General features: G+C 37.9%; 1 protein-coding gene across 6 annotated transcripts in view; it reads left to right on the forward strand.

The window, feature by feature from the left end:
- Positions 1-22,581, forward strand: part of PLEKHG1 (pleckstrin homology and RhoGEF domain containing G1) — a 162,081-nt gene that overhangs the window by 30,133 nt on the left and 109,367 nt on the right. For 4 of the 6 annotated variants that reach the window (XM_048076918.2, XM_048076917.2, XM_048076916.2 and 1 more), the window contains exon 2: positions 6,699-6,776. The exons of the other annotated variants lie outside the window; for them this stretch is intronic. The gene's annotated coding sequence lies outside the window, so the exon portion shown is untranslated. The remainder of the gene's footprint in view (positions 1-6,698; positions 6,777-22,581) is intronic. 6 annotated transcript variants of the gene reach the window in all.

Below are 22,581 nucleotides of genomic sequence, written 5' to 3' on the forward strand. Positions count from 1 at the left end.
AGCAGGACAGCAGTTCAAAAATCTTATCTGGGACAGAAACTTGATGCTCATGACTTGGTTTCTTTCTTTCTTCCACGGTATGAGTTCCAGTAGGCCTGCTTCCTAGTCCTCCACAGGACCGTGGGTGGTTATGCCAGTGGAAGTTACACGTACGTTTTATAGGTGTAATCAACAGGTATATCTTGGGCTGGCAGCTGTTTCCCTTGCAAAGTTGACTCCTAAACAGTACTAATTATCTTTGAATCCTATAAGTCTTGCTTGGCTGCTCTGTCATTGAATTTCAGACTAGAAGTGGTGCCAAGCCTCTTCCTGTAAGCATGCGTTCTGTAGAAACTTGCATGTGAGCCCTGCCCAGATGTTTTAAAATCTGACTTAATGAATGTTAACGTTGAAGTATTTGAGCGTTCTTATCCATTCAGACATTTCAGGATCATGCCCCAGGCACTTGTATCATGCGGTTAATGTTTTCTGCTGATGGGATGCATGCATCCTCTCACTGGAAGCACTGAGCAGGGGTAAAAGGGTTTTGTGGGACCGCTTGTTGAATCACCTGCCCAGTGGCTTACTCAGAGCTGTTGTAGATGAAACCTTGATGCCCAGATTAGGAAGGGAAGGTTGTTTAGATTGCTCTAAGCAATGCTGGGGACAGTGTAACAGCCAGCTTCCTTTCACTGTTATGGCTGACAACTTTTCAGCATTGTCATCTGGGTGTGCATTTCAAGGTTAAAGTCTCTGCCTTAAATCAGTCCACGTTAATAGTCCCTATCTCTTAGTACAAACGATACAGACTATGTTCAAAATCTTTCTCCCATGCTTCCACTCGTGTTAGGTGGAGTTATCTGTAAACACAGGCAAGTTTGTCTTTGCTAACTGCCTATAAAATAACTTTTCTTAAAGTATTGACCAATATTTACACTCCCCCCCGTGTACCCTAAAATTAGCTAGTGTCTGCTGCAGCTTTGTTGTGATTCTTACCTACCCGTACGAACTTGTTGTTTTTCATTTTTTTTCTTTTTCTTACTTTTGTATTTGTTTTGCATATCACAGTGAGGCCAGGTTCATAGATGGGGTTCCAAAGCATTTCAGAAATAAGAAATAAACAGTGGCAGAACTGCTTGGTTGCTGCTGCTGTCACTGATCTATGGCACTTCGATCTAGACTAACACAGTGCTTTGGTTCCTTAACACAGGAATTGATTGATATGAAGGAGAAATTACAATTAATTCTTTGAGAATTATTTTGAAAATATATGAGGGAAACATAGAACTAGTGATTATGCAAGTCTCTTATCTTCTTTATCACTTCAGCATGCACAAAGTTTCCTACTCACTTTTTAAACTGTAACCAAGTTGATATGAATGGAAACATCAATTTAACTTGCAAGCAGGTTTGTTGCTGCTGAGATTGTCATGCTGCAACTCCAGAGGTTGTAAAGCTTCGTCACTGTTTACTTCACAGTTCCTTTTCATTATCCTGATAACATACCTTGTGGTGTTGCTCAGAGAGCTGTCATACCTTAGTACCTGAATGATGTCAACATAGACTTTAGTCTGTTGCAGAAACACCTAATTCCTCTGAAGAATCAGCAGACTTAGCCTATTTGAATGGGAGGGAAAAGTGTTTTTAATGAGTCATGAGTGCATTTGGGGAGACAGCTTGCCCTCCCTTACACACCAACAGCGTATGATGTTTGTAATCTTTCAGTCTTCTCTGATAATTGTCAGCCTCCCTCATGTTAGATGAGACACAAGTCATAAATCTCTGATGTGATCTATGGTGGTCATTTTGTGCTCCTGCCACCGGAGAAGGTTGCTGTCTGTCCTGCAGACAGACTGGCTAACTTGCCACACTCCTCGCTGAATTAGCTTTATCCTTACCTTATCAGGTCGGTCATGTTGTGAAGTCTGTTCTCTTCTGTGGTAGGATGGTATCTTCTCCACTATCTCCTCCTCCAAACCTTGCACTCACTTAACCTTGTGAGTTTCTCCCAGATTTCCAGGGAAACCCCTTAATATATCATCGAACATCTACCTGCTATATCAAGTATCAGATACGTACTGCTGGGGCATGGAGAAAGGGTTTCTTCCGCATGGCACTGCATGCTGTTTGGATAGGGTAGGAGCTGTGCCTGCTTTGCAAGGAAGAATTCTGGAAAACAAAACCATGATGTCTTCATAAGAAAGATGGTTGTCAGCTTTTGTCACCTGAAGGTCTGCTGCTTTGCAGTGTGTTTCATCTCTAGGGGATAGCTTTTCTGTACATACCTGATGGACGCATCTACCCACCCTGGCTGTGTGCATCACACAGCTGTTGAAGCTTAAGGAGAGATAAGGGTGCCAGGACGGACTGAATGCCTCTTCATTGCCACTGTGTTATAGTGATGAGGGGTCTGCTCACTCTATGTTTTTTTTTTTTTTTCTCCCCTTTTGTTCTTTAAATTGATGACTTTGCTGCATGAAGAGTTCTTTTTGATTTTAATAAAGGATTGGTTATGCCTGTTTTCTGACAATTTCAGAAACGTGTACTGGGTTGGTTTCTCTTGTTTGCTAGTTACAAACATTGAGCCTTATCAGCAGATGATTAGTTTTGGTAGTTGGGTCAGAGTTACTTGTGTATGCCATACCTGCCAAACACTGACTTCCTTCCTTGGGACAGTTTGAGGTCACGCAAGAAGTGATCTGTAGGAGTTCTGGCAAGGGTTCGCTCTTAGCTGTTGACATTCTCACGCAACTCCACCTTTGTGTTGCTCACTGCTGTGAGGTAGGAAGGCTGCATATACTTAGCTCATGCAATTAGCTTAATACATCTGGGAAAGCTCTCAGGTGATTGCATGTGGAATAAATCTGGTTCTCTGGGAAGTGGCAGATCTTCTGTCCATTCATCACAATTACATCATGCAACAAGAAGGTGCTACAGTATGTGGCCTTCCCTTGATGCTGTAATAGGCAAACTGCTTTCCTTGGCTAGGAAAGTTGGGCTATAAGTACTGGCATGTAACTCCGTAATAATCATGCCCAATAAATTCTTAGTTTAGTCGTAGTTGTTGGTGATGAAACCTGCACAGTGGTTTGCTGTCTAACAAATGTGAAGTTCTGCAAGTAATTTTCTTGTCAGGTTTGTGTGGAATTGTTTGGCACAGGTACTTGTTTTAAAATGATACAGTCTATATTGACGATGGTTTATTATGTTGAATACACAATACTATCCAAGCATTAAGGATAGAATTGTTTGAATACGAGATAAAATTTAGTATGGTTGGGGACCAGGTGAGAGCAGGGATGATTTAATACTTGTAATTAAAGCAGATCTGGGTCGCTCCTACTGGTAAGTTCGTGGAATGCAATGATACGTAGTTGGGTGGCTTTCACTTGCTTTTGTCTTTTCCCGTAGCAGAAACAGGACAGGGAAGTCCTTGAAGAGCAGAGATTTTGAGACTCAAAACCATATTTATTTGTTTGAGGAAGCCAGTTTGCTGGAGTACAGTGATAATATTAGCCTTTCAGTCAGCACCTCAGTCATGGACCATTAGTATGTAGCACGAAAGGGTTTTGTGTCACTTTTTGGGATCTTAACCTCAGCTTTCCTAAAGAATCCCAAGAAAAAAGCAATAAGCCACCTGTCTTGTTACTGAAAGTTATTTTGGTTGCCTCTGGAGTATACCCAGAAAGAGAAGTTTCATTTAACTGGGTTTTGAAAGATAGTTTTCTGATTTCTGGACTTTTCATTTAATGTTACAGTGAAATCTCCAGGTGGCAGAATGTTTTACAGTTAAATCGTTCAAATCAACTTAAATGTGACTATATCTGAATATAAGTTTCTTCAGATTTCTACAGATGAATGTAGGTTCTGCTTAACTTGGGTCCTGTGCAAGGCTTCTTTTACATTTTTAACACTCCAGTAAGATTTTTAGCTTAAACTGATACTTGCATGCTTTTCTAGATACATCTGTTAATAACAACTTGAATCCTATGAATCTTCTAAAAATGATTCGGAAAACGAAGTTTTTTATTAATAGTTATGATGTAGTTTTGGAACAGCTAAGGCAATTTTAAAGCATGCTTTTTTTTTCCCCCCAGATAAAATAGAAATTATAGAACAAATGACAATATATTTGGTTAATCAATTTCTTTTAGTGGACCTGCACATGTTTTCCTTGTGATAGTGCTTCTAGTGCAACAGTGTGTTATACTCTTACACTGATGTTTGAGAAATAAACCTTATATTCAACCTAATTGGTCAAAAACTTCACATAATGAAAAATATATTTATCTTTCTATATGACAGGAAAATCTGAAAGAAAAAGACAAGACCTGTAGAAAACGTTTTTGAAAAAGTTAAAGGAGGTTGATAGAAGATCTCTCCGTAGTGTCCAAAAGCTTGTGCTTCAGTTGGTTCATAAGCGACTGTAGGACCCTGCCAGAAGTCATCAATCCAAAGGCTTTGAAAAGCTGTTGGGTGCTCCAGAATTTAGAGAATGTCTTTTTGCATTGGGTCAATTATTTTAATTGGGAACTAAGAAGCTGTTGTGGATGAAACTTTTATTAAACTAGAGTGCCACCATAGAAAATTTAGGTTTCTTCCAGGTTTGCCTGGTTTCCTTATCTGCGCACACTCTTGTGTGTATGTATTTAAATGGTCATGGTTATTGCTACTTCTTATGTGTTGATAGTCTGGCTCTGTCTACGGTTCTTAAAGAAACTACTTTCTCTAGCAATTGAAATGGGGTCCTTTGCCTCTGGAGGGTTTGAGAAGAAGGGAACTTGCACAGACTGAATGGAAAGTAGCATGGTAATTACAGCTCATGCTGTATTTTGGTTTCGCTTAATTTACAGTCTGAGGTACAGGAAGGTAGTCGGGCATTTGAATGTTACAACTGTTGCAGTCTAATCACAGGAAGCTAGTAAGACTACTCATATGTTCCCTTCTGCAGATTCATAGAAGTGTTAGTGGAGGCTGTTCTATGTACTTGGTTACAAATGGAGAAAAACTAAATGCTGTAAAAAAAAAAAAAAAAACCACAACTGTAAATATAATTGTCACTCAGTGATGGGGCAAAAAATCAACCTTTTGAAATTGATAAAGTTTCCATGTAGAGTGTGTTTATCATTGTAAATGTAGCAACTGGGTGGGGGGGAAAAGTGTTGATATTTCATTTAAATAATAATAATAAAAAAGCATCTCTCAGATGGAGCAGTGTTTTTGTACTTTAAAAAGAAAGTAGAGATGAACATCATGCCACATTAGCAAGATTGAATTGATTGTATTACTGTTTAAGTTGAAAGTAGACCAATATTTTTTAAATGGATTTTTAGTTTAAAATCTTGCCTGTTTATGGTTTGGTTCCCCTAGACCAAATTAACTTGGACACCCGGCTGGAATTCTGTTTATTCTGGCATAAGAACAGGCATCGGGCAGAGCATCTTAGTCCCAAAAACCTGGTAATGGTGAGAGGCCTCTGTAATGTTCCCAGCCAGCTGAATGCCTGAGGTATTTTGCCATACAGGAAATCAATTGCAGCTGAATGCGCGCTGTTTCCACTCCAAGTATATAAACATGCCTTATGGTGATATTAAAAAGAAAAAAAAAAAAAAAGAAAAAAAATTCTTTTAAATCCAGTCTTACATTCAGTAGCTACCTGAAAGTTCAGAGTGAGAACATTTGATGTTCTGTTCTTTGGGTTCTTCCCTGTCGTGTCTGGCTGAGTCCATAGCACAGAAATAGCTATGAAGGAGAGGCGAGACAAATTAATCTTGATGTGCTCCAGAAGAGGCAAACATAAGCCCATGTTTTAGAGAAATGAAAATAATAATTTTAAAACAAAGGTATCCATGTTTGATTTTTGGTTGACCTTCTGAATAATATTTTGAAGCTGGGAAGGATTTTAAGTTTAGCAAAAGAAATAAGTTTAAATCAAGAAATCTGTGGTTCTGAAGGTTTCAAGTTAATAACTTTTGCTAGAAAGAGATGCATCACAGCTGTATCGTAGAATCACGGAGTCATTAAAGTTAGAAAAGACCTCCAAGATCATCTGCTCCAACCATCATTCTACCACCGATCAAAACAGTTGCGTTTTGTTAAGTGCTAGCCAAAACGGTATTTTCATTTGGATTCATTCCTTGTTGATCCTTTGAAAATAGCTAGATCAGATGCCGCTACCAGACAGGTGCTAGGAAATAACTAATGGAACTGATTTGCTTAACATCTACTGATGTGTCCTTATATTGCTCAGCAGGAAAGTGGGTGGCTCATTGGATAGGGGTTTCCAGGCATTAAAGATAATTAGGTTTAAAATCTGTGATAACAATTTCTAGAAGCAGTGTGGCCTGAAGCTTTCAGAGTTTAGATCTTGGGAATTTGAGAACACTTTCCTGCTCTGATGCAGACTTAGACTGTAACCTCAGATAATCTGTTTCGACTAGATTTTAACAACACGTAGGTAGGTAGGTATTCACAGAGGTGGTAATGGGGTTTTCAGAATCACATTAGTGTCTAATTCCTATTCAAAACCTAATACCTTTTAGTCTGTCTGAACCAGATTCAGCCCGTGCTACATTTTATTCAGTTTCTCTAAGGCGAAATGCAAAGGCAGCGCTGGGAGGGTGGCTTCAGGTGCATACGGCACATCTTCCTTAGCGGGTTAGAGTTGTGCTCTGTTTTGTCTTTTCTCTAATTCCATAACTGTTGTCCTCCTTTTACAGAATGCCATAGCTTGAACAGAAGAGAGGAAAATTGATTCCACTTTGCCTCCTTGCCTAATCTAACAGTGATTTCTTTTGGTGAGTGCTCTACCAAGTACATATTATCATTATTATTTTCTTTTTATAAGCAAGGAGATCACGTTTGTGCCTCTGGCTGAGCTGAATATTGGCATTCAGTGAAAATACTCCAAGTTAACTGTGGGACTGCTTAATATGCAAATCCCAAAGAAGTCTATGTACAAGAAGTCTATGTACCTTTAGGTCAGAGATGTAAGCCAAGATGGTGGGTTTTATTCCTGGGCATGCAAGTGGGGTTTTATGCTAATAAAATCAAAATTTTGAGGCACCTAAGCAGTTATAGCAGGTCTGCAGTTTTGTTGTGGTTATAGCAAGTCTGCAATTTTAGCATCTGTTTCAGTAACTCAATTTTTGCTAAAGATCTGTAGCTAAAGTTTTGGTAAGTTGTTTGACTCCTCCATCCTTTTGGAGGTAGAAGTGCCATTTTTATGGTGAAGGAATGGTCTTGTAATTATGTGGAGTATGGGGCTTGGAAGATCTGTGACATCTGTGTTCTGCAGAGATTTCTAATATTGCTTATATCATTTTGAGAAGAAATTGTTTGTTCTTTCTGAGTTTATTTTTTTAGGGGTTTAATTTTCTTTATGTACTCTTACTACCCGAAGGTCCTGCAGGACCTGAAGAACTTCAGATAACAGGGAAAAGCAGATTTAGATGTCAAGGAAGTGTCTCTTGATTAGAGTAGGCAACTTCATTTGTTTCACTATCTAAACCAAATTGACATTCCAGAGATCTTCACAGAATCATAGAATATCCTGAGTCAGAAGGGGCTCACAAGGATCATCGAGTCCAACTCCTTCATGATACGGGTTGTTTGAGATTTTCCAGTATATGTTAATCAAGAAGATGGCTTTAGGCAGGGTCCCTTTTTCCCTCCTTTTCCTCCTTTATTATAAATGTCTCAGTCTCAGTGCCAACCCAAAGGAGTCTTTTTTTCTCTTTGAAGAAAGTGGGCATTCAGTGATGGGCTTTGTTGGTAACTGCACGAGCACTGGTATTTAGAAAAACTCATTGACTTATAAATAACCTATTTCACTGCTTTCAGATAGAACATCTAATGCTGAAACCAGTATAGTATGGTTCAATTAAAAAAAATGTTAATTGCCACTCCGGCTTCTGTGAGCTGCAAAGGGAATACTAATGTGCTATGTTAGGACACTCTCATAACATGTATTTTATACTTTCGGTGATAGGGTTTTTAATATATTTTTGTAGTATGTATTGATGATCCAGTTGTGTTCAAATATTAACACAATTTTAGGAGAGTGGCAGCTTCCACTAAGTATTGGCACTTCCAATATTTTGAGATTGCATAGCCTTAATAGATAGGCGCTAGTGGAATTGCTTAGCATTCAGCTGAAGCTTACATCTGATAAACATTAGAGAGATCTTTCCTGTGGATCCAAAGGGTAACAGTCTCTGTGGGCAGGAAAGCATTTTGCAGAGGCTGAGAGAGGTAAGACCAGGAATTCTTCTAAAAATAGTAACTGGAATTTGAATAGTGTTGCAGTTTTGATTTGAATAACGTTGCATGTTTTAACATATGTTAACAACAACAAAAAAGGCATGACTTAAATTCAGTACACTAGTTGCCTCTATTATTTGATGATTGGTTAATTACTAGCATATTTTTTTCCTCCACAGTTATGGAGGCTGGGTTGTGCGTTCCCAGGCCCCACACAGCAAATTGTCTTATTTAGCTTGAAATTTATGCATATCAGAATGCCCATTAAGTATTGGCCTTGTGACCTTAGGAAGTGAATTACTTGCACAAATTCTCTCCCTTCCCCCTGATTTCCATTTTGTTTCAAATGTGCTGCTTGGCCCTGATTTTGAGTTGTGGTGATTTTAATATGCTTGCATGATGAACAGAAAAGCTGAATGAGACTGTCAGACTTAATAACTTCTTTCCTGAAAGCTGAGACAACAGGGCTTATACACGTCCTAAGAAGCAGAGGATTTCCTAAAATTCTTTGGGATACATGGCAGACAAGCATATAGTTTACAGTGTTACAGAATATCATATCAACAAAACTAGGGCATGTGGAAATGTTTCAGCTGAATGGATGTTCATTCAAGGGCTAGATGAAATGTATTTAGTAAGGAATTAGTTTTCTTTCATTGTCCCATGAAATTAAAGTATAATGAGTGGTGTTCTGTAAAAGGGATATCTTAATGGTTTGGACAGATACAGCTTTTAGGGATGGATGTTAACTCTGTAGCAAATAACTATTAGTAATTTTGGCAAATTTGCTTCACGTTCCAGAATTAAATCTGGAGGTTTTAAGAATGTTTTCTTTCTGGAATTGTTTTGGGGGCATGGGGCAGACAATTTATGAAATTTGTTTTATATTTTTGTTATTCATGTGACTTGTCTAACAACATTGTGTGCTTTTAATTGTTTCAGTAAAGTGCTGTTTAGAATACAGTAATCCTTGGAAAGAATTAATGAAAATGAGCTTGAGCAACTCTTAAAATCAGTACATCTGCTGTAGCAGAGGAGGAAATATCACATCAATCTGCATGTTCTAACAATTGAGAATGAGTTTTAATACACAATGTGTTTATGCTAAAAGCCAATACATATTTAAAAAACAAATAAAAATTTCTCGAGGATCTGTGCGTCACTGATTGCTTTGTTTAGGCCAGGTCTTTAATGGTATGAGGGCTTGCAAAACTGTGTGGGGGTGGAAAGAATGATGCATGCCCTTGTGTGAGGTTTTCTTTAAGTCTGGTCTATTTTTGGTATGCAATGGAGCAAAGGTATAGTGCAAGAATAGGGTTTCAGTTGCAATATGAAGGCCTGTAAAAGCTTTTCTATTGCAGAAAGTGCCTACTAGGTTATTAGTGCAGTTGCATTAGTATCCATGGGAATATTCAGGGCTTAATTTAGCATACTAGATTAGGGTCTAATACCATAATTAAGGCTAGAAAATTTTCATAAGTTTCCCCCAAATCTTTTGCAGCTGATTGTAGCCAGGCTAAAATAGAAACAATGTGAAGTGAATCTTTAGGGTTGTTTATTGTTGATGTTTTTATGAAACCTGTCTTTCTACTTCACTATAGAAAAGCTGACCGGTAAATGTGATGTTTAACACAGGTATGCACAGATCTGACTAGATTTCTCAAAATATAAATACAAATAACTTGCCAGTGACCTACTGAATGTCTAAACACTTACTGCATTTAGGCTAACAGTTTTATAAAAATCATGATAACTGTTTAAAAAAAACATTTTGTCCAGATGGTGCTTAATTTTCTTATTAGTTCATGTGTTTCATGTTTTCAGCTGTGAAAAGATTCAGTGAAAAGAATTGTCTGGACAAATTCAGTAATAGCATAATTAGGATTTTGTATATTCTGTGGTCAAAGGATTCTTTTGATATTTTTTTTTGTACGTTAAACTGTTGAACATGAATTCTTAAATGTACCTTTAGTTTAAAAAAAAATAAATAAAATCCCCAAAGACAAGCTCATTCACCCCTGTATTCCCCCTTTGCTTGCTCAGTGGTCAGTCCTTCCCCACTGCCATCTCCTATTGTTACGGTCAAATGATCAAGGAAAAGTGTATGCTTCCTTTTGTGTCCAGTAGATAGGAGTTCTTAATTGATGACTGCTGCTTTCTTTCTGACATAAAGGAAACGAATGGGCAGTAGTGATTATAGCACATCTGTTGTTTTCTGTCGAGCATCCTGTGCAGCAGTGATACTGTCTTGAAGACTACTTTTTTTTTTTTTCTGTTAGGGACTAGTTAACAGGGGGGATATGGGTGACATGTGACGGTATTGTTCCTTTGTCACAGGTGTAGCCAGAGCAGAAAAACAAGCTGCAAGCTGGGACAGAACTACTTGTTTATATTTTAGAAAAAAAAAAAAAATAAATGAATTGCAAAAGTTTCAGGGGTGTACTGTATTTTGATCGTCGGGGATAGGTAAAGAGTCCTGTCTTCAGAGTGCGTTCCCTGCACGGTAGATGTAATGCTCCAAAATCACACTGGAAATGGCTTCTGCTGGGGAAAGGGAGAAACAAAATAGCATACGTAGCCAGGGTATGAAAGCTGAAACATTCACGCTACCACTACAGTTTCTAGGATGCAGTTTTTCAGTCTGTGGCATTGTTGTTCATCTCCTGCTTGACCGTCTTTTGCTTGCTGTGTTGTACAACTCCCAGGAGAGCTGAGGCCTGGAGGGCTCGGGTGTGCTTTTTCCTGGGACAGAGCCGGGGAAGATCCATACCTGGCTTTACAGACCTCAGGGAAGCAAGTTTGGGGAACTGATGAGCAACGAAGTTAGGAAAGGATCTGGCATGAGCGCAGAAGGGGACTTGAAGGTTGAAGGTGGAGAAGACAGATGTCTGGGGAAATAATTGAGGGAGGCCAGGAAAGCAGCTGGGTGAAATAAGCACAGGGTGGTAGTGCAGTGTATCACTACTTGTCCTGTGCATCATACCAACCATGCTTTTTTGTCTTTCTGACTTGTATCATAAAGAAGCAAGTGGAAGTGGGATGTGCAAACCCCCAAGAGTGTCTACAGGAAACCTTTTTGCTCTCTCTTGCATCACAAGGTGTGTGGGAAAAATGTGAACACGAGAACTGAAAGCTCTGTAAATCAGAGTCCCCACCACTTAGTTTGTTTTCCTTTGAGTCTTCCTTTTCCCATTTATTATGTTTAATTGCAGCATTTCTTGTAAGAAAGGTGCCAGTGCTCTGTTTTTGCACAAGCTAAATATTTTGGTACTTAAACTGACAGTGTTTATGTTGAGCTTGGATGAAGCTGGTTGACTAAAATTAGTACACTGGGCAGCACTGCCCTCTTTCTTTGGAGTTTCTGATGTGTGTTAGATAAAATAGTGTGTGGGTTGTTTTGTTTTTTTTTTTTTTTTCTCTAGTCCTTTTTTGTCATTTGCTGTACCAAAATCTTCTCTGCCCATGTCCTCTTACGAGAGCATCTCCATCACTTAACAGAGGAGGTGTTGAGATGTACAACTTTGCATCCATAAGATGCTATTTAGCCTGGAGGCTTACAGCCTCTTTTAGATTAAACAGGTTTTTCAAATAACAGGTGCACATGGCCACTAGAGATTGGAAAAGTGAGCAAGAACATAGTGTTGTAGATGAACAGTAACATAGTTGAATACAAAGCTGATGATACCATAAATCAGTCATACTGCAGTTATGTCCCAGTGGTACATATGCACTTAGTGTGTTGGCAGAATGGCAGAATGGGTATCAAAGTGTGACCCCTTCTTGGGTCTGATTTCCACCTGCACTATAAATTTGTGGACTGTGTAGAGTAATTAACTGTGTAATGATCCAGCATAGTCAAGGTTAAACTTATGTCACTGCTGTTTTTTTTTTTTTAAAGGCTTGTCTAAGGGTAATTTAAGCAATTAAATAATCCTTTTGCTTTCTGAATGAGATACAGAGACTCTGTTCATGCCTCCAAAGGCTTTTAGCCTATTCTCATAGGGTTTCAGTCTTATCTTGCATCTGTTGGCAAGCATTAAGTTGTAGCTAAATATTAGTCATGGCACCAGCCAAGTAATACAGGAAAACCCCCATAGAATCTGTTTAAATCTATTTGTTCATTTTTGGAAATTCTGTTAAAGGGGCACTGTTAATATGTATGGTAAGTTTTAAGAAACACTGTAGTGCATCAGTGTAGTGCATAGAATTGCACCTCTTGCATGACTCATAATAAAAACCTGAGAATTTGTGAGACTTAGTATATTCCATTTGCTATATAGAAGTTTGTTAAAATGTAGGTATTATGGAATCCTGGCTTTGGGAATGGATGTGACAGCTTTCCTCCTGAGCTAAAAATGGTAGGTGACCAGCAGTAGGTGACTTGTAGCAGGACTGCTGATTGTTTTACAAAATGATCAAAGAAGGCTCTTTAGTTTGTGCATTGACTACTTTGCACACAAAACAATATCTTTCAGAAATCTAAAAATACTTTTTCTGTTGAGGCAGATACTCATCGGAGAATTTGATACATAGCTGTTCAGTAAAAGAAACTGTAGCCTGAACTTCAACCCCTGAAAGAAAGATTAGCTACTGCTTTTATCAGCACAAACATCACTTTGAAGATACTAAACATCTGGTTTCCTTCTGGGAGAATTACATTTTGTCCACTTGACCCTTTGTAAAAGTAAATATTTATATTAGTTACATTTTGTAGGAATTTGATGAAATATTTAATACATGGGAAAAAGAATACTTTGCATACGCAGCTAGAGTGACATCAAATACTGTTGTGTTTTCTACTCATGAGTTTCTTTTGTGATTCAGAATAATACCAGTATGCAATCTGATGGGAGACATAACTATGTTTTTTCTTTCTTTTTCTGTTTTTTTTTTTTTTAATAAAACATTTCTCTTTTCCCTCACACCCTCATCATCTCCCAAGAGTGTATTTGTCACCCCCACAGAAATTTCGACTTTAGCTTCTTTCCTTCAGCTATTGCTATACACTTTGCTTCAAGGATAAATCCAGCCTGGATTGTATTTGTTTAGTACATAATAATTTAGATATGTGAAGTTGCTTAGTAGAGATGGTATATTTTGTATTTGGATATCCCAGTCATCTGTGATCAAATGGAGGACAAAGTTTACTAGAGATGTGGCTTCTAACCTTGTTTGCAAGGTAGAATAGAAAAGACCTTGAATTTACAGTTGTTTTATTTGTTTCTTCTGTGTAGAAAAAGGATGCTTTGGGAAAAAAAATACCCTCCATACCTCTTTAAACACCAATGTTGCTTGTGTTGTGGGAGTATGAGTGAGTGGGTGTGTATCTTTAAAATACACAGTGTAGCCTTTTAAGTAAGAAACAGCATTGTACTTTGAGAAATATTACACTTGAAAAATGATTTTTAAAATGAAGCCATGTAGCTTTTTTTGGCCAAAAATATTTTGTTGTAAAATAGCAATTTATTGAAAATTTTGTGTTTCACACAAAAAGGCAAGTTTCAACAAAACAACTAGCAAGAGAAATTTTTGAGATATAGGATTCCCCAGCACTGATGCACATTTTCTTGCAGAAATAAGAGTGTAATTTAAAACTGAAGCTTCTATTCTCTGGAAAGTTATTTTAAATCATTTTTGTGTGGATTGCAGTCTTCCTATGATCTCTACCTCTTCCTCTCAAAGAACTTAGATATTTTCAAAATTCTACTTTTTATTTTTCGCTAAGTTAGAAAAATACAGTTGCATCCAGTATACTGATGTTCGCTTCTGGGATTTGTTCCCAAAGAAAAGATTCTTTCTTTGTTTTAATGTGAACAGTCTCTCAAATGTCAGACGTGACATGACTGGAATCATGTCAGATGATTCACTGTATTCCCTTTTGTTCCCCACTTGACATATTTTAAGACTTCTGCTGATGACTTGTCAACGGATTTAAGGCCTACTCCAAATTCTTAGAAGTTTGATTTGTCTTTTTAATGACTACCTAATAATATTTTAGGTCTAAGTTGCATTGCTTATGTAATGGTCACCATAACTGCTTCCTTCTTTATTGCACGTGCCAGTGTTGAAGGCTTATAAATCTTCAGGGTGAAGTGAAGCCTTTCAAAAGACTATGTGCCACTTCTAGACTCAGAGTAGAGAGCTTTTGGTCAGATGGGTTAGAGGATAATTAAATACATTTGTGTCAGATCAGTCTAGAATCTAAACCAAAACTATGATCAGAGTTCTCTTTGTTTATTTTTGGGAGTAAGTTCATAGTTTTGAAATTTGCTTCATACGCCAATATTTATGAGAAGTGACATTAAAGTGGACTTTAAACAGGACGTTATAATTTAAAAATGTATTGTTTCTCTGAAGCACATCTGGTAACACAAGGTCTAAAGCTATTAGTTTGGAGAGGACAAAGAGTTCTTTATGAATTGGCACTAGCTCATTTAAATTAGTTTGCTCCTGAATTAGTGATGATCAAGGGCAGGGAGTCTGAAGTAATGACCATCTGCTCTTTTGTTAATGTCTAGTAGACTTCAAGAGATGCTGTGACTGTGATAGCACACTTGCGCTCACCATGGTATTCATATTGTTACTATGCACAGAACAAAGAAATAAGTCGGATGAAATTTTAAAATTCAGATTTTTTTTTTTCAAGAGGACGGTCTTCCTTGACTTCATTGTGTTTTTCTTGTTTTTCATTGAAACAATAGTCATTTAAGTGGTAGACCCACTGGCCTCAAACTTGCCCTGAATAGGGTAGAGATGGGAGTTCACTGCTCTGCCACTGCACTGAGAGTGCTCAGTGACTGCTTTGCCAGAAAGAAGAGAATCCTAGCAAGCAAATTTACCATTCAGTGTTATTTTCTGTTTTCCAGTTATTCTCCAGTCCTGAGAACAACTGATTGATTTTCTCCAGCCCCCAGGAGAGATGAGACATAAAACCAAAATGTTTGTCACTCTAGGGACTAGATGAGCCCCACACAAACGCTTTATCTGCTGTGGTGCCAAAGGGAATGTATGATAATCAGATGAGTCCCCAGCTCTTTTTCTCTCGTCACTCATTCCATGTACCTAGGTTGAAACCCAAGTTGTAGTTTAAATGCCTGAAATAGTAATTCTCATAAAACATTTTTACAGCCTTTCGACACTGAGAATGATGTATGTTTTTTGATATTGTCAAAGCATATTTTGTTTTATACGTACCCTTATCAAGTGTAAGGATATAGGTACTTGAGCAAATTCTTTAGTGTAAATAACTGTGTAAATGAGGGAGGCATGAAATTCCCCTGCATGAGCAATTTCCTTCCCTGGTTGCCTGGATATTAGTCTTCAAAGGTGAGTGACATAAGCCTGTTGTGTGTTTGCTGGAAATGAGATTGGTAGCTGGGGCTTTTCCTTAGAAAGAAATTGGCAGTACTGATAGAAAAATGCATACTTAATTCTGTGTATGTGGAAAACATAACTTAAATATACATTTATATATAAATAGGCATAATATAAATATTTTAATATGTCTATAGTCTTGTACTTCCTGCAGTTGATCTTTATCGCTGAAGGTAAACAAATCATTTTGCCTAGATGATTCTTGTGTGTTAATCTAGGATTGTAAACCTGTATTTTTAAAGATGCTGCTCTGTTCATGGTAGACAGTTTGAAGATGCCAGTGTCCACTGGTGTTTTGATATGATAGGATGAATTAAAGGATGGAAGATTTCCAAAGTATATTTCATACCCTATAAAAAGTGTTAGTGCTGAACTTACGCTGTTTGGGTATAGGGTTTTCACTGCAGTCTACAGTAGCAATATGTATCTTAAAATAAGATACATAGAAAAATACATATACCCTAAAATTAATTTTACTAACTCAAAGATTTTAGCAATCATATCTATCAGTCTAAAGTTCTGACTTTTAAGGAAGCTGTCGTAGTTTGTGGTTTGCCTTCTGACTTCGTGAATAATGCCATTTCAGCCCTCCTGCTTTCTTCTTCATTGTACTATTTTGCTGGACAGCTTCTGCTAGTGCTGGAGAGGAGAGGAAATATCCTGCCTTTTGCAGCAGCTCTAGCAGCTTTTAGTTCCCAGAAGCAAAGCAGGGTAGCACAGGAGAAAGACAACCACACACAGAAGTTGGTGCTACTCTCCTGAGACAGACAGGTTTTAGTGGGGCCCAAAATCAAATTTCAAAAGTTGACAAGAATATGGAGAAAAAAAAAATTTGTCTAGGAATAAAACCACTGTTTGAAATACATCAATAGGATATGTGGGAGGAAACAAAGGCATAGGTAAGAAATGAGAAGGACAGAGGTGCTAGCGGCTCTGCTATGTGAAAAACAGAGGAGCCATATGTTCTGTGACTGGATGTGTATCATCAAATGTAGAAAATTTGGAGCGTGGAAAAGACCTGTTTCAGTTTATTTTTAAAGATAATAAAGAAAGATAATAAATAAACATAAAGATCATCCTGTTTGTCTTTGCAAAGCTTACGGTTCTGACTTCATTCTGTGACTGTTTTTAGTCTTACCATAAAAGCTGCTTAGGTGTGGGCAGAAATAGATACACTTGTCTTTTAGGACACAATTCAGTTTTGTATGTAGCACTTTTAATCCTGAAGAGCCTCAAAAGCACCACACAAGCAATCGTGGCTGTATGCAGCTTCTGTGGAACACAGCCCTCCTGGGGCAGGTGAGGGCACCCCTGAGAAAAACTGGGATGGAAAATGCTGTCAGGCACTGGGGAACATGTATGCTACCTTTCTACACTTCTAAATTTGTAGGGCTTTGTAATGGTCTTCCTGATGCATCTTTTTTATATTTTTAAAAATTTATATGTATATTTCAGTTGAAAGGTTGAGAAGCTTTATTTTTCCTGGTATCTTCTTATAACCTTGCCAAATACACATTCTCATACATTAGTTAAAGTAGATCTTGGGTAGACTCCCTGAAAGAGCTAAAAAGAGCAAAACTGCAATTAAACCCCACAAAACATACGTGAGGTTCAAATGGACTTTATCTACCACAGTTTTAATGTATAATTAAATTGGAAAGTACAGATCCTATTTTTATAATTGCTCCTCTGAAAAGTGGTATAGGCTCACATAATTCCTTAGAGAAATTGTTGAATTTTCAGCCTTAGAGATTTGAGGTTGGTAGTTACAGGTAATCTGTTTTAACCAGTAATACTAATTTATGATAAATAAATTAATCAAATAGTTGAGTTTGTGTGTAAATTTTGCCCTCAGCTAACTTTGGAAAAAGACAAAATAACTGTAGAAGCGCTATAAAAGATATGTTACTTTAACCCTCTGGGGCTTACATTATCCAAATCTTGTTCCTTGTTTTTTGCTTGTTTTCTTTTACACCTACTTTGAAAATAATGCCAAGTAATAAGAATGTTTTGACAGAAGCATCACATAGATACGTGTTTTAAAATACATAAAACTCTTCTAAATAACAATTTAGATTTAAAACTTCCAAAACTTTTCAAAATAACTGTTTTATTTATTTAATTAATTAATTTTGGTAGTTACTTCAACCTGAACTGAAATGATTTTTTGAAGTATTGCTGGGCTCCTGTTTTCCACGAATTAGGGCAGATGCCAAAATGACTAGTCAGTTTTTGAAACTTTTGGACTTTTTTTTTTTAATACTTATGGGGCCTTGCAGCTTCTTCCCTAACTTTAATGGGTTTTGCTTAAACTGTACTGGAGTTAAGCAAACAACAACAACAAAACCCAAACCACAAAAGTCTCACTTCCGTTAAGGGTCTGCTTTCCATTTCATGCTAGCATTACCCTGCTAGTGTCAGAAGGGCTGCCTGAACTTTAGACTTGTGTGTTCCCTGAGATGGTATCTGGAAATGTCCCCTCAGTACGAGAGAGCTGGGAAAAACGGGGGAGGTAGGGACTGAGGCTAAGAAAAATTGTATAAGGAAACAGAAGAATTTGAAACTGGCTTGGCACTTGTTAGATTGACGTGCCTTGACGGGTCAGCACTTGGTGGGGAGTGAGAACCCCCGTTGGGCAAAAAGTGCCAGCAGCTTGGTGATAGCCCTGGGAACACTGCACAGGCTGGGGGCCGGTGGCAGGGAGAAGGAGAAGATGGGGATGAGAAGGAGATGGAATGACTAATCAAATCTCAAATGCTTCTTTCTCCACCTACTCCTATTGCTTCAATGCAGTAAGGCTCAGAGGGCTGCAGAATCTCATTTACTTGTTCGATAGAGTGGTTTCCTGCTTTCTGTGGTAATATACACAGCCCTTTGTGCATTTGAAATACAGCAGGGATTTATTTTTTTTTTTAATTTTAATTTTGCCCTGCTGAATATGCTGACATCATCTGGGAGCCCAGGCAGGGCCAGGTGGTGGTCTTGCTTAGCCGTGCTTCTTGCTGGATCCAGCTGAAACTTGGGCTCATCAGTATGCACTTGGTGTGCCAGCGTCCTTCAGAATGTGGGACAGACAGCAGGAGTAGAGGAAGGGGGATTTTAATGTACCAAGGACTGAATTATTTGATTTGAAACAACATTAATGGGAATACCTTGGTGTTTTTGTGTCAGTTAATTAGTATTTGATATTTGAATAAACCATTAAGGCTTATAACTGTATGCATATTTAATTGTTATCTTGGCAGTGCTTTAGGTTTGTTCCCCCCTACTGCTGAATACGGGAGGCTATTTTGCAGAAGGTTCACTTAAGTTATTTCTTCCCGTAAAAGTGGAAGAAAAGGAACTTTCATCTGAATTCACTGGGCTTACCTCTGAGAATTCAAAAGCCTTTGGAAGTTGGCTGAAATTCTTGATGCTGAGTTGAGTAATATCCCCTTGAATATTTACTTTAGTCAAGTCTATTCAGAGATCCCTCCCCTCCCATCCTTACTTGTATTGATTTCCAAAACTAGATCAAATGACCAAAGAAATGCAAAGCCTTGCCTCTTGTGGATGGGTTCTCCAGTGGTTGTCTTATTCCTGTGGCCTGACTTTGTGTTTGGTGTTTACATAAATTGAAGTAACTGGAAAGGCTGGGATTAGTACTGCAGATCTTTCACTGTCAGTGGAATTGCAATGCCGGTGGGAGAGCAACGTAACTCACACATTTTAGTTGCTGGAACTGCAGGTTTTGGGGAATTGTATTGGTTTTAATTAAGGAAAGCCAAATTCCTTTTTGTAGCTGTTTGCTCTTTGTATCATCTCTTTCTGAGGATAGAAGTGAAACGTTTGATTGCTGTCTATTATTCAAGTATGAATGTGATACATCTTTTACTCTAGTAACACTTCACTCAGTGGGAAGAGATAGGAAGTGAGATATCCCTGGATCAGTGATAGCAATTCTGACAACCCAATGAGAGCAGGAAAGCTGACTGTTCAACGCATGATTCATTTCTGATTCTATAGTAACGTTATAAAAGGAAGAAAAAGCTTCTGTGTTTAGTGTGGTTGAAATGGAAAGTTAAGAAAGGTGACCTTCAGCACTGGTGTGAACCATTTTGTGGTGAAGAGAGGATAACTTGGACTCCTTTTCTATGTGAAAAGTAGATGTTAATGAACAGATTAAAAAAGGTGTGCAATCTTAACACCTTCTAAAACTGTAAGTTAAAATTAATGGAAACCCTTTGTTGACTACCCCTGGATAATCTGTATTCAAACATGATATTTCTGGATGATTACTTCAAATAGTTTTCAATCTAAAACACTAAAGGAAGTTGGATGATTTTTCTCCTATCTCATGGAAAGCTACAAAGCAACATGCAGTTCACAAAAAAAAAGTCTCACTTGGCACCAGCTCTGAATAGCAGAGTTGTTTCAAGAATCTTAAAAATCTCTGAAAGACTCAACGCTTGCATACTCTTTTTATAAGCTGTCCATGAAGTAATGTCAAATGACTATTATTTCACTTCATGATAGGTATTTCTTTGTCTCTGTGTTTGAAAGCCAAGTCAAGTTACTTGTCTGAGAAGGGGAATGGAAGTCCTGTCAAAATGCAGAATGGCTCAGGCCTTATGCAGTTGTTGCGAATTACTTAAACATAACTAATTTGTTCAGAATGTGTCTTTTTGACTGATGGGGGGGGGAGGGGGAGGAAGCATACAGCTGAAGGAAATCACCTTTCCTACTATAACATTTGTAAGCAATGTTATTTTTTTCCCCCATGTGTATTTCTGAATGGAACTAGTGTTCTCATATGGGGCCAGTGAAGGTCTGCATGTGGCCATGCAATGTACAGTAATAAATCCAGCATCTCTAGGAAAGCATGTTGGAGATAAGAAGCTTTGTATGTTTATGGCATTACAGAGGGAGTTTCCCCATCTAGGGAATACTTCATTTTAACCCAGAATAAATGTGTGTTCAGCAGTTTATCAACTTGTTCTGTCAAAATGGTCATTCAGATTCCTTCGCAAATTGTGGCAGGTTAAAGATGGTTGCTGTCTGTAGTTTTGCTTTCACCAGTGCTACTCTCTTAGGCACTGCTTGTGTTGATCATAAGTGTGTGACATCATATTTCCTTTCCCTTTCTAGTCATATTTGATGTAATATTAAATATTCTTTATAGTGATTGTGTATATGCATGTGTTTGTTTATGTATATACAAAAACTCTGATTAGCCAGAGATAAAGCATGAATGTAGTTTTAAACCATATAGTTTCTTTGTGCTCTGCGCTGGGCATATGTATTTAAATGCCACAGAAACAAATAGGGCTAAGCTTTCAATTACAGCATTCTGCTGAACTGGGGATGGGATATTCAAAGCTCTTATATGGAGGGAGGGCCTTGGCTCACTGTAACCATTAGCCCGAGTGTTCTGTAGATAACTGCAAACTTTGGCTCTAGAAAATATATTATTTGCAAGCTGCACTTCAACAGTTATGCTCTGGAGTGGTTTGATAAATAATGTAGTGTTTCTACAGGAAATGTCTCAATCTGGGTTATGAGGCCATTCATTCTGACAAATTAGAAGTGAACGTGCATGGTGCTGTTAGTTTGACGGTTACTAATTTCCTCTTTTTTCCATGTGTGTGCAGTGTGTATATAAATACATGTGCACACCCAGACATACATATTCTCAAAGTAGGAAGAAGGAAAAGTTGAAGAAGCGTGCAGTGGTTGTCCCGTCAACTGCCTGCACCAGGTCTGGGAGGCAGCCAGCGTCGGCATTTGGGTAACTGGAACATGTCAGAGCTTAGAAAGCTTTAACTGTTGAATGTTTTACGACCTTTTCTCTCTTGTTTTCCTAATTTTATGTAATCTGTGATGAAAACAAAACCCAAGAAATTTTCATTAATCACATTTCACCATAAGCAAAAATTTAGATGGTCTTTTTCTGATGGCTGCAAGAAGAAAAATGTGTTTTACAGGGTACGTGCAAGGAACTTTGTTATGCATAGCTGTACTTTGGGTAGCAGTTCAAATGACACTTTTTGGAAAAGCCAGCCTGAATACTCCTTTTCTAATCATTCTAGAGCCCATATACCTAAACCTCCCATTTCAGCATTTACACAAGCCTATCCCAATTGCAGGAAACACACAACCAACTTTCAAGGAGCCCTTTTCCTGACAGTGAGTCCGTAAAACTGTAACAGTTCCTTTCCTTGCAAAACGTAATGGAGTCACCATTTACTAAGGAGAGAAAAGAACTCCGTGAAGGATCCAAGTGTAAGTGATAATTATCCATTATCATGGTTTTAAGTAGGCTTCCCTTTTGTGAATAAGCAGCAGCAATGCCAAACCAAACATTCTTTTGTACTTTTTTTTCCCTCTAGCTTTCCAAAACTGTTTACAGTTGAGGGGGAAAATATCTTTCCCTCATGTTTACTTGGAATTAACTTTGTTTAGGAAATTTTTTAACAAAGTGAATGAACCATCAGGACAGTGCTGACATTTTGTCTTTTGTTAGTATGATCTACTTCTGGAATTTTTCTCTTTTTTTTCTTTTATCCCTTACAATAAGGTATAAAGTTATTTCTTTCAAACTGTATAGTGAAGCCAAATATATTACAACCATTTTATTTAAGAGGTAAAACAGTGTAATTAGAATTGTTGCATACTAATCAGCATGTTATTAGCAAAATTAAAAATAGCTCTGCCTTGAGAAAACGTGTTAGAGAATTGAAGTTGTGATTTTGATTTGGTGCAGAGCAGTATTTTGTGTTTTTGTATGTATGTTTGTTTTCTCTCCCCTTTTCTTTATAGGGTGCTTTCAGAAACGTATATTTAAGTGGGGAGGGGAGACCCCTACAATAGCTGACTCTGAAATGTATTCATCTATATTCTTAAAAAACATTGACCTGTTCGGTTGACTTTGAGCATTTACTTTTGGATGCACCTTCTCTTTTTCTTAAGCTGTCCATGACTGCAGTT

Source organism: Anser cygnoides, chromosome 3, assembly GCF_040182565.1.
Source record: "Anser cygnoides isolate HZ-2024a breed goose chromosome 3, Taihu_goose_T2T_genome, whole genome shotgun sequence".
NCBI classification, from domain to species: Eukaryota; Metazoa; Chordata; class Aves; order Anseriformes; family Anatidae; genus Anser; species Anser cygnoides.